We start from the raw sequence: 7850 nt of genomic DNA, 5'->3' as shown, positions 1-7850 counted from the left end.
GCTCCAGCCTGTCAGGACATCGAGTCCACAGGTTTCCTAACAGAAAAAAAAAAAAAAAAAAACGCCGCTATCCACCGTGCCTGGGTGCGTTTTGTGCAGCTGAAGAGACGGGACTTCACTTCTGCATCAGCTAGGACAAACGACCCTTTAGACTGGAGGATTATCAGCCAGGCGAACTCATGGAGTTCAGCCAGGGATGCTGAAGCAAGTCCCAGGTGCGACTGACACCAAGGGCGGCCTCCTCAGCTCAGTTGTCCGAAGAAGGCTCCGGTTGTGCCGGAGAAATTTTGAGTTTCACAAATCTGTTGAACATTCAGTATTATTATGTACTTTATTATCCTAATTCAAATATGGAAAATATAACATGCAAGTAATAAGAAGGGTGAAATAACTAAATAGATTAATTCATTATTTCTGCCCTAAACATAACATGCTCATGTCTACTGGCCTGGAGAGGTCCATGCTCCTGCCTGCAGTGCATGAAAGCGATCTGAAGCACGGAGGGATTCAGACAGCAAGCATCAAATCCTGGGTGCTGTGTGAAGCCCTGCACTTGGAGCCTGGGGGTGACATTCTCCACTAAGCCCCAGGAGGCACCTACCTCCCTGCAGGACATGCTCTCCTCGGCTGTGGTGATGATCCTCGCATTTCCCACACAAGCACCTATCTAACAAAACGTGGATCACCAAAGTGTTTCTCTCCCGCGGCAGTAGTACAGCGCTATACCTCCTAGTGTTGACGAGTATGAGACAAAAACGACTCTAGAAGCCTAATTAATGTGTATTTGTATTTGTACGGTGCACAAACCTGTATGTCAGCTGGAACATTCTAGTCATACCAGAAATCACTCACCGTGGGAGCAAAACATAAAATTGGCATTTATTTATGAAAGACTTGGTGTGCAGTAGCCCTCTCAGCTCTCCTCCATTTTATCAACAACTTATTCCCCCATGTAACAAAGATCATAAAAATGTCAATATGATTTAACACAGTGATGTTTTGATCAAGCATAAACATATAAAAGTAAAAAACTTCAAAGGTATTTTTTGTCAGCGTTTATTGGTGTTGGATGTGATATCAGAGCAAACAAGTACTGTGGATTCCTGTTTAATTTGGTTTACATCAAAACTGGGGATAAATGATTCCATATGCATGACAGGGTTTGTAAATGAAATGATCATTCACAAAGATAGATGGCAGCATTTCTCCTGCCTCTGGCTGCATCCAAACACTTAAGTGAAGTGAAATATGAATCACGACTTTGACTGGAGCAGTGCTGACACTCAACTATAAGTGAGCCCTTAGTTAAGCTTGTTAAGCGAGTTAAGCTCTTAATTTAAACACACAATTACAACTATAAACTACGTCTATAACACATTTTATTTACTATGCTGGAATTCAGTAACTGATCATGGTTAGTTTCTGATATCAGCAGTGTTTGTTTTAAATGTGGCACCCATGGTCCAAGTAGAGGGAGCAAAGTTAACTATAACAACCCAATATGTGACATTTTCCTGTGTGAGTTTTAGCATCAATCTTTAATAACCAAGGGGCAACCATGAGGATCAAGCATTTTTATCTGGCCTTTTGTAGTTTTTCTTTTGTAATGAACCAAATATGAAGGAGTCAAGTAACCCAAGCCCAAGCATTCGAGGCCTGAGCCCGGTTCTGCCTCCCAAAAGAAGCTTTTCCTTGCCATTGTCACCAAGTGCTTGATTTTGGGAGGATTTGTTTGGTCTCTTTTACAACTCCATAAAGAGTTTGGTGTAGACCTGCTCTAAATGTAGTGTCTTAATGTGTTTTTGGTGCTATATTAATAGATATTGATTTGATTGTTATTTCTCACCATTCTGACGCACTCACATTACTTGGTTGCCATGAGAGCAAATTGCACATTAAGTGAAAAGACCTTTGAGGTTGGTGCCTGTAGCAGACATCGATTGACACCAACAGTCATGTGATGTGATGTAAGCGCACCATCTGCTGGAGGCAATGGGCACCTGACATTGGAATTCGCAGATGAGCACCTCGACAAATAAAAAACGCATCTTTTATACTCTGACTCCAAAACAGGAAGCTGGGTTACTGTCAGCTTTCTCCTCTCTGCTCTTCTTTTCTCCTGGTTATTTTGAATTACAGTAGATGTCATTCACCTCAAAAGGACATCAGGCGATGGTGGTACAGTGGTGAGCATAGCTGGCTTCCAAGCTGTTGACTAAATTCCCGATGTTCCTCCTGACTTTTTGGGACAGGATGTCTTTTTATTTATTCATCTTCTTCATTAGGTGGGCAGTTGCAAATAGTAGAGTTATAAAATGAGCAACAGAAGTTAAATTCTACTGCCAAAAGCTTCTGCGATGGCCGGGAATCGAACCCGGGTCAACTGCTTGGAAGGCAGCTATGCTCACCACTATACCACCATCGCTTCACAGACCACCGGTGGATGTTGTTGAATGGAATTTAACATCTGGGAGGGGGCTGGAAAAGAGAGGAGTAGATGGTGGAGGACCTCGGTGCACATTAACAGCCCTTCTACAGAGTAACTTGTCGTCTTTCTACTCAACTTTGATTCGGTTTCTGTGTCATTCTCTCATTTAAGGAGATTATAAAGAAAGCTTAACATCCAGACACAGGACGGATCTAATGTATAAACAAACCTGAACAGAAGAAATGATAGTACAGATCGTGCTTGGTGTTCTTAGTGGCTACGATCAGACACTACGAAGGCATGTTCCTGCTGTAGAAAACGTGTTTTCTGAGCGACACTGTTGAGGTCATCGTAGAAAAATAATCAAATGTTGATAAACATCGTTGTCGGCAGGATTCGAACCTGCGCGGGGAGACCCCAATGGATTTCTAGTCCATCGCCTTAACCACTCGGCCACGACAACCTGAAAAACACAGTTCTAGGGCATATATGGAAAATATGAATAATTATTAATATGCATTTTAGGTAATTTTGCATGAGTAAAATTTGTGATCATCAGGACTGTGGTGAGAAACAGATGCTAGCTCGTAGACTTTGTCAGGAGATACTCTCTGTAAGGTCACCTCATGACCATCAACCCCTTTGTTCAACATCGCAACACAGACAGATTTAGATGGTGCTGCCTCACAAGGACGTGGTGTCTGATGTGATGCTTCCGGCTCATTGTTGGCTTGTGGTGACTCTGGCTCGATGGCGTTCTTCTCTGTCCATCCAGAGAAGCACCTTCTGTAAGAACTTTTCCACAGCGTGAAAACTTTGGCAGGGCGGCGTCGCTGTTACTGGTTAATGACCGAATTAGAAAGATGGCTGCCCACTGAAACAATGGGCATGTCATCTGTCTGCCCAGCTGCCAGATGAGAGTACATTTTATCTACTAGTTCTTTTGAAAATTTCTTGAGCTCTCTGCTGGACTTGATGTCTTCCAGTGTCTTGCTGAGCCGTGCTGAAGGATTCTTTGTTTGGTGTAACGTCTCAAACAAGCTGTCCACATCAGATTTGATAGCCTTAGCACCTACTTTGGAGGGTTTTGATCCTATGCTGATGAGTTCCATCCTGCTGAATGGACGGTTGGGGTCAGGTGTTCTAAACTGAGGGGACTCTTGAGCTCTGCCATCATTTTTTTATACTGCTTCTTGGCAAAGAAAGAAAATCTGTTCTTGTGTTTGATCTGGTCTCCATTGGTGATGTCTTCTGAAGGTTTGTTCTGTGAAAGGAAAAATTCTCTGACCCTGTACAAAATTGGCTTCAAATTAAAATGATGTCTGGGTGAACTGGTCTTCTGGCTGCATCCAGCAACATAGTCAACGCTGCCATAATGGAGGTCTTCTATTATCAGTTTGACTATATCAGATGCTGCATCCTGAGCATCCAGAGTGACGTCAGACAGGGGAGAGTTTTTGTGCTCTTCTGCTGTATCTTGGTTTTCACTGGACCATTTAAGTAAAATGCTGGTTACAGCTTCTGTGGCGGAGTAGACAGAAATCTTTGACTTTACACTCAGCGGTGAGTCACAATATGTCACAGGGAAAACGCAGTGAAGTGCGTTGCAGGGTGAGGACCCAAATGCAGGAGCTGGAAACCAGGTAGGTGACAATGAAAAACACTTTAATAACAAACGGACAGAGTAGGAACAGACTGTGACAAAGAACTGACAAGGACTAGACAGAGCATGGACTGAGCACGGACAGAGCATGGACAACGGAACCAGGACCAAATCATACCAAAATATGATAAAAATTAAACAGGAAGTTACAAGGACAGAACACTAAACATCAGAATAAACTCAAAACCTGACACAATACTCCTGTTCCTTGATTTTTGGGGTCTCTGGTGGCGACAGAGGGGCTTTCTCAGATGATGTGATTTTTGGATGCCAACACTCTCCCAGGCACAGGAATTTCACCTTGTTCAAACATCTTCTCAGACATTTGGACACGTGAGACACCATTAGACACAGGGACCTGACGTTGGACACCGAGCCACTTACAAAAACAGCCGACCTACTGAGGGCCTCAGACACAATGGAGTCGACCTCCTCTGCAACTTCCATCTCAACTAAAGCTGTGAGCTGAGCAGCGCTGTCACATTTCACCTGCTGCACACTAAGAGCCACAGCAAAGCTCTCAGACAGCAGGTCTCCCACATTTCTGTTGAGGTTCCCCAGACTTGAGCTTATTTCATCTGCAGCTTCCTTCCTCTGAAAGCTCTCCTCGATGGTGGGAGTGAGAAGTCTGAGGACAATGGTACAGAGAGTCTGGACCACTTCTGTACAAAAGTCAGCCAGCGTAGCTGTTGTGGCCGAGTCCTGGATCCCTGCAGCTAACAGGTTCCACTGTACTGCAGAGAATCTCCTCAAATATTTCTTGATGATGGTTGAAAGAGCCTCGGCTGAGATGAAGGCAGTGTTGTCCAACTGTGATCTGGATTGGTCCATTGTCGATGTGATGCTTCTGTGTGTTTGAAGTTTCCTGTAAATGTTGAGCAGAGTTTGAATCCTCTCTGTGCTTTTAGATTGCTCTCTTGGAGTCACTTGTATGAATGGGAAGTCAACATGGAGTTCTACTAACTTCCTACTCTGATGGCTTTTGACGTAACAAAAGCCATCATACAACAAAGGCATTTTGAGTCACGCGTTCTCACACAAGCGAGAGTGCCTTTAGAGAGAGTAGCGACATCTCCGTTAACTGCAATGGTTCCGTTTTTTCACACCAATTGCGGCCTACGGAAACCTTCGAAAGTTCCCAGAACTTAGCATAGGCTAACTGCCGCTCAATGTATTTGAATGGAGCAGATTGTCGGAGCTACACTTTCTCAAGGAAAAATGTTTAAATAATCGTATTTCCATATCACTTGTGCATCGAAATCAAATTGACACAAGTTATTAAGTATGTTGACGGATTGTCACCATCTTGATTGGTAGATTTAGAGAGTATAAACCGATAAACGTTTAGGGTAGAACATTAGGTAATGATAGCAACAGATGCCACAGCCTGATAAATGCGAATTCTGTTATGTTAAATATAACTTCATCCAACGCTGTTGATAGCAAGGTTAATATGTATGGAGCGTTATTGTAGTTAAGCTTGTATTTAATTTTAATTAATTACTGAGGCTGCGGAATGATGGGCAGCACATGATATGAAGATATTCATTATGGACTGGCAGTAATGTGTCTTATTACCACCGCATTTCACACTATGCAGGCCAATAATTACACAGTTCATTTTACATGGTAACTACAAAGTGAGCAATTTTGTGGAATAGTGCAGTTGATACAATTATACAATCCTATATTAGGGCTGCCATTTTATATTAAAATACAGGTTTGAGTGTGGGGTGAAAAGTTTAATTCATATTGTAATATATATTTTTATTAATAATGTTGTATTTAACTGTTCTTCTTCACCTTCCTGGCCATTTTTAAGTGTTGTTTCCTTTTTTTCTACAGTCTCTAAAGAAGTTTTTCAACCTATTTTGAGCCAAGGCACATTTTTTTTCATTGAAAGAAGTCACGAGGCACACCACCAGCAGAAAATGTAAAAACAAAAAAAGAACCCTATATGTAGCCTATAATTACAATGTAGTTGTTCTCATCAAAGTGTCTTGAATAGGAATCAAATAAACATAAAGAAGTATTTTATAATAAAATAAATTATATCTGATGTGACCTCCTCCACAGACTCTATCAATAGGGACCCCTAAAACAAAGAATGTAAAACAAGTACAGCTTTATGCATGTTCGTTATAGCCCCCAACATGGACAGCCGATAAAATATTGTAGTCGTACTGACCATATTTGTTTTTCATTTACTCACAAGTCCTTTTCAGTCCACTGGGGTTGTAACTGAAATAATGAGGTTCAAATTATCTAATAAGCAATAAATTTAAAGTAATTTGCATTAGGGCTGCAGCTAACAATTACTTTAGTAAATCGAGTAATCTAGCGATTATTTACTTTGATTGATCGAGTAATTGGATAATGTACATGTTTTTGTTGTTTTGTTGAAAATGAAGACATTATTCAAGCTTTTGTACTCTGAAAAAGCATTTATTTTCACTGCACAACCAGCAACATTGTAAAAGCTCTTCATATGAGCTTGGGCTGCTTGCTGTGGTGAGCATGGTGGGGCCATTTGGAGATAGGTTTCCATACTGGTTTGGGATCTGCCAAAAAGAAAATTTTTTAGTCCAACTTTGTATATTTTGACATTTTTCAACATATAATCAAGAGTGTTTTATTTACGTATTCAAATATGCACTGTTAATAATTTTTTTGTGAATAATATTCACATCCACATATGTCTCTCTTTTCTTTGAATATGTGGGGTCTGTTACTGTGTAAAATCTGAAAAAGATATCAAGTATCAAGCCAGACACTTAACTTGTGCCCTCATTATGCTGTCTGTGAACATCGTAACAGTTAACGTAAGCTAAGTGTTTCGAGTCATTTACCCAAACATGTGTTACACAAAAGGCACACGTTGAAGACGTGCAAAAAAAGCGCGCGCCGCTAAGTTTGACTTTCCGCGCCTCCGTGGATTCTTTCGCACTCTTTTGCCGGGTGCTTTCTTGTGAGGTGCTGCATCAGTGAAATGCCAGCTTCGTGTGGCAGTGCAAACATGTAACTTTGCTCGCTTTTTTTTTACTCTGAAACGGTCCCATACTTTAGAGAGTTTCGGTCTTTTTCTTTTGTCCATCTTGCTCCGTGTCCGACCGTTCGCGGACATAGTTCCGGGTTAAATAAACCAATCATCGAGGCAGACTAAACATAATCGATGCATTTTTCTAATCGATTTATTCGATTAATCGTTTCAGCCCTAATTTTATATTGACAGAGTTGCCAGTTTTTTCCCCAGCAATCTTTGCTGCATCTTTCTGCCACAACTGTGTTACTCTTTGCTTGAATATTGGACTTGTACTTGTACTTGTACTGATATTTTGTGTATATCACACTTTTCTCCTCCAGTGTGAAAGCTGCTATTTGCATCTTCTCCAAGCTGCGATTGGTTGAATACAGCAAACACTTATTCGTGACAATGATTACCCGCATTGCGGATGTCTGCAGATGTGTTCTAGTATTCAAGAAAACATCAACAACTGTTGGGAGGATTCAAAGCTGCGCAGGGAAACCCCTTAACCCCTCAGCCACAACTGTGCTCAAGTGATTCGCTTTAATCATCCACAGCATGAATGAACTGGACAAGAATTTAAGTGATGTAATGCCTTCTTGGTACACGAGCTAATCGCTTAAACCTCTCCAACATTCTTCAACCATTAACTTGTGAGGGACGTACACATCCTAATTGTATATACATCCATAATATACAACAGGGGGCTTTGACTTGTAACTGAACATTAACTA

The 7850-nt window shown here is 41.4% G+C and overlaps 2 non-coding genes across 2 annotated transcripts; both read right to left on the bottom strand.

Annotated features, from left to right (window-relative positions):
* Positions 1 to 2353: 2353 nt before the first annotated feature.
* On the bottom strand, positions 2354 to 2425 carry trnag-ucc (transfer RNA glycine (anticodon UCC)). The gene has a single exon. It is a non-coding gene; the product is annotated as a tRNA-Gly (tRNA).
* A 384-nt stretch (positions 2426 to 2809) lies between these two features.
* trnas-aga (transfer RNA serine (anticodon AGA)) lies at positions 2810 to 2891 on the bottom strand. The gene has a single exon. It is a non-coding gene; the product is annotated as a tRNA-Ser (tRNA).
* Between the last annotated feature and the right edge of the window lie 4959 nt (positions 2892 to 7850).

This window comes from Echeneis naucrates, chromosome 20 (assembly GCF_900963305.1).
Source record: "Echeneis naucrates chromosome 20, fEcheNa1.1, whole genome shotgun sequence".
Lineage (NCBI taxonomy): Eukaryota > Metazoa > Chordata > Actinopteri > Carangiformes > Echeneidae > Echeneis > Echeneis naucrates.
The sequence above is the reverse complement of the archived record's forward strand: the minus strand, read 5'-3'. Positions and strand labels throughout refer to the sequence as shown.